Below are 3,421 nucleotides of genomic sequence, written 5' to 3'. Positions count from 1 at the left end.
CGAGAGGTGAAAACATGGATCTGTTGGAATGCTACTACTCAAGTACCCCTAGTCAGAGAGGCTACATGCAAAGAATGTGGGAGGAATGGTTAGCTCGACATCCCCAGTCAACACTAACTGGCAAACAACTAGTAGCTCAGTGTTCCAACATCCGCAAACGGCAACTGCTGTCACAACTTGTTACCACACAAATGCTACGGCAAGGGGAGGAGCCAGGATGTCAGGTCAAAGGGGAGTTAACTCCAACTACCTGCCCAGAAAGTGGCACAGGACGAAAAATGGGATTTTCGACAGATAATGACACCTTGTTCTGCCGTGCGCATGGAGATTGAGGGCTTTCGGCAAGAGGTTTTAGTCAGAGTCGAGCACTGCCAAAAATGGTCAAAAACGCTGTGTGTCTGTGTTCCCCTATCACCCCCCTCCCCTTGTGCCTAGCAGAAGTTTTCGTATTTAAATGAAGTTGCTGAGTGCCATGCAAATGTAAATCAACTGTTGAGCACCGCCTTTTGACTCTTATTCATTTTGTAGCTAACCCTTTTTACCTTCTCTTCACCATAAAGAAGTATGTTTGGATAAAATAATCTATCTTATCCATTAAAATATATATTACATGTGTGTTAGGAGCACTGAAAAACTTAGTTTTGGTTGAATTGATGACATAAAAGAAGAATATGCATGATTACATACAATAGACTTTTGTGAAACGTGATCTTACTTTGACATTCCTCCTATCTGAAGATTTATATTGTGATGGGAGGAATTGCACAACTTAATCAATTATAATAATAAAAACCATGTTCCAGAGTCGTTCATTGTACATAAAGTATTTTTGTGAATAATATTCAAACTAAAGTTAATGTTCACTGATTGCTTTAAAGACCCAGAGTCATGCTATATTGGAGTGGTAGTGGTCATTCCACATCACAATACAGGACTTAAGAAACTACAGATTTTTCAGTATTCAGTTGCTTAACTCTCAAGTTTAAATTGAAGAAAAAAATGGTTGAAAGTTTGTGATACCTTCTGATAGAGTATAAACATTTGTATTCTTTTTTAAAGTTTTGTTAGTTAAGCTTAAATATAACTCACGGATTATGAATCATTATATTCTGTATAAACTATAAAGGAGACAGCTCAAAGTAGAATTGAGTAAATAAACATATATACATCTAAAAACATTTTAGAAATTAATTATAATAAAAATAAAATATACTGTCATGTAACTTTTGAAAAAATAACTTTTAGAATGTATTTTTTTCTGTCAACTTTCATTTAACCCTCCAGCCCAGTTGGTGGCAGTAATGCGCTTTCATAGTCGGTCAAGCAGCTGCCATTAGACTCCAGAGGAAGATTTGCACTGGTGGTAACGAGTGCTAACTGCTACACCCAACATGAATGAAAATGCCCATGCGTTGTGTGAAATGGTGGAAAAAGTCCTATTTCACGGAGTTACCTTTTCAGTATGGTTTTGATATTAAGCAATGATCCGGTGGAAAACAACAGATGACACCGCGGCGGTCCAACAAGACCGAACTCACGGTAAGAAAGCTTTTATAAATAACACGTGGAGCGAGGCCAGTTGCTTTGTTTGTTTCTTGCAGAAAGCGGTCTGTCGTTTTCTTAATGCCGAAACAAGTGTAGGGTGAGATTTTGTACTGTAATCTCTATTACATGTGATGTTCTGAACTCTTAAAAATACTCGCATCATCTTTGATTTTTTCAGACATGAAAAATGGCCAAGCAGAAACAGCCAGACCTCAGACCACGGTGCCGAGGAGCTCTTACGGAGTCCAGCAGGACGAAGAGAAATTCAGTAAGTTATGATTTCACATTTAGTGAATAGTGAACACTCGCATATTTGTAAGGAAAACTGATCTTCCCGTTATTTTATTTATTTTGTTGTAACGCAGTACAGCAAGGCAGAGTGTGTAACGCAGTAAAAATCTACAAAATGGCGGACGGAGGACGGATCTGAGGACAAAGTCATGAAGCCGGTATGTATAATCACTGCGTTGATTCCCGACTGTATAATGGTTGGTTGAGAATAATTTAAACTTATTTACTTATGTATTTTTGAGAAAGCGATATATTGGTTACAATGTTGTTTTAATTTTACATTTATTTCCACAGACTCCACAGAATAAGAGTCACATTTTTGTCAGACTCTTCAGGAACGTTCTGATGTCCGTGATGAGGACAGAGATGCAACTGTGTGTGAGTATCTATTATTTTAGAATGATATTTTATGCTTCAACATTGTTTATGTACATAATGTAATAATGTTATGTATTGACAATGCACAAAAATGTTTTCCAGCTGCATCCAGGACCTACTGCCAGTCATCCAGATGTAGCTAAAGAAAGAAGCAGGTAAGATTTATTACTAGAGATGTCACAATTGCATCAAATGCATCAGTTTTGCATGCATGTTTGTTTATGTGTATGAATGTAATCAGCAGTGAAAAAAAAAACATTACATTTTCTTAAGAAGCTGTAACATTTTGGGACAAGATGGTGTGCAATAATTTTAATGTAGGTTAATGACAAATCACTTAAGTACTTTTATCAATGTTTTGTTAAATATCATGTTTATTCACATGATATTCAGGAGTTGATACTTTACCACATAGCCATAGTTTTCAATGACAAATGGATTACACCTCCCCATATTTGGTGTTTCTAAACCAAGACACTTAAAATGTCAGTATAGTTTCAACAATATGTTTTCATAAATGTCTTTATGACTTAATGTCTATTCTGTATCAACAGCTGCTGGAGGCGAGGGAGAGCATCCTGGCAGCAGAGGAGATTTCCTTTTGGGAAGGTGTCACCATTGACCTCATGTCTGATGAAGAGGATGGCGTCTTCGAGGGTGAATCGGGCTGGATTGTGAGATCATCAAGTTTCCACAGCCAGGAGCTCGGCAACCTCTGCTCCAAACTACAAGAGAGACTTGAAACTAACCCTGAATACAGCATGTTGCGTCATAAGCGTTTGTATGTTGGATCATGCTCAGAAAGAAAGCCACCACCACACGGCCCAGAAGTAGACAAGCATTTTGTGCTGTAATCTATTTTTTTTCTTTTTTAAACTGAAGGTTTTTTTTATTTATAGATGTTATTTTATGTGTGGTTTCTTTATTTGTAGATGTGTTTTATGTATATGTGTGGTTTCTTGTAGATGTTTTATTTTATATATGTGTGGTTTCTTTGTAGATATGTGTTATATGCATGTATGTACATATTTCTTTTTCAACAAAAATTAAAAATATGAACTTATGCCTTGTGCTTGGTGTATTTTTATTTCTGGGTTATATTTTTTATAATTTATTAGGGAGGGGTTTAACCAGACCTGTAATTATAAAGGTTTAGTGTGTCCAATAGGGAGATATCTACCAACCAATCACATGTCGGTAATGAATT

The 3,421-nt window shown here is 36.6% G+C and overlaps 1 long non-coding RNA gene across 3 annotated transcripts; it reads left to right on the top strand.

The window, feature by feature from the left end:
• Positions 1-1,157: 1,157 nt before the first annotated feature.
• Positions 1,158-3,215, top strand: LOC145547715 (uncharacterized). Of its 3 annotated transcripts, XR_014084014.1 has the most exons (6): positions 1,159-1,539; positions 1,724-1,813; positions 1,911-1,994; positions 2,131-2,214; positions 2,317-2,369; positions 2,769-3,215. It is a non-coding gene; the product is annotated as an uncharacterized LOC145547715 (long non-coding RNA). The 3 variants fall into 3 exon arrangements; XR_014084015.1 differs by having other exon boundaries at positions 1,158-1,813; positions 1,911-2,033; XR_014084013.1 differs by having other exon boundaries at positions 1,161-1,813.
• Positions 3,216-3,421: the final 206 nt, after the last annotated feature.

The sequence above is a fragment of the Poecilia reticulata genome, chromosome 16 (assembly GCF_904066995.2).
Source record: "Poecilia reticulata chromosome 16, P_reticulata-male-v2, whole genome shotgun sequence".
Taxonomy (NCBI): Eukaryota; Metazoa; Chordata; class Actinopteri; order Cyprinodontiformes; family Poeciliidae; genus Poecilia; species Poecilia reticulata.
The sequence above is the reverse complement of the archived record's forward strand: the minus strand, read 5'-3'. Positions and strand labels throughout refer to the sequence as shown.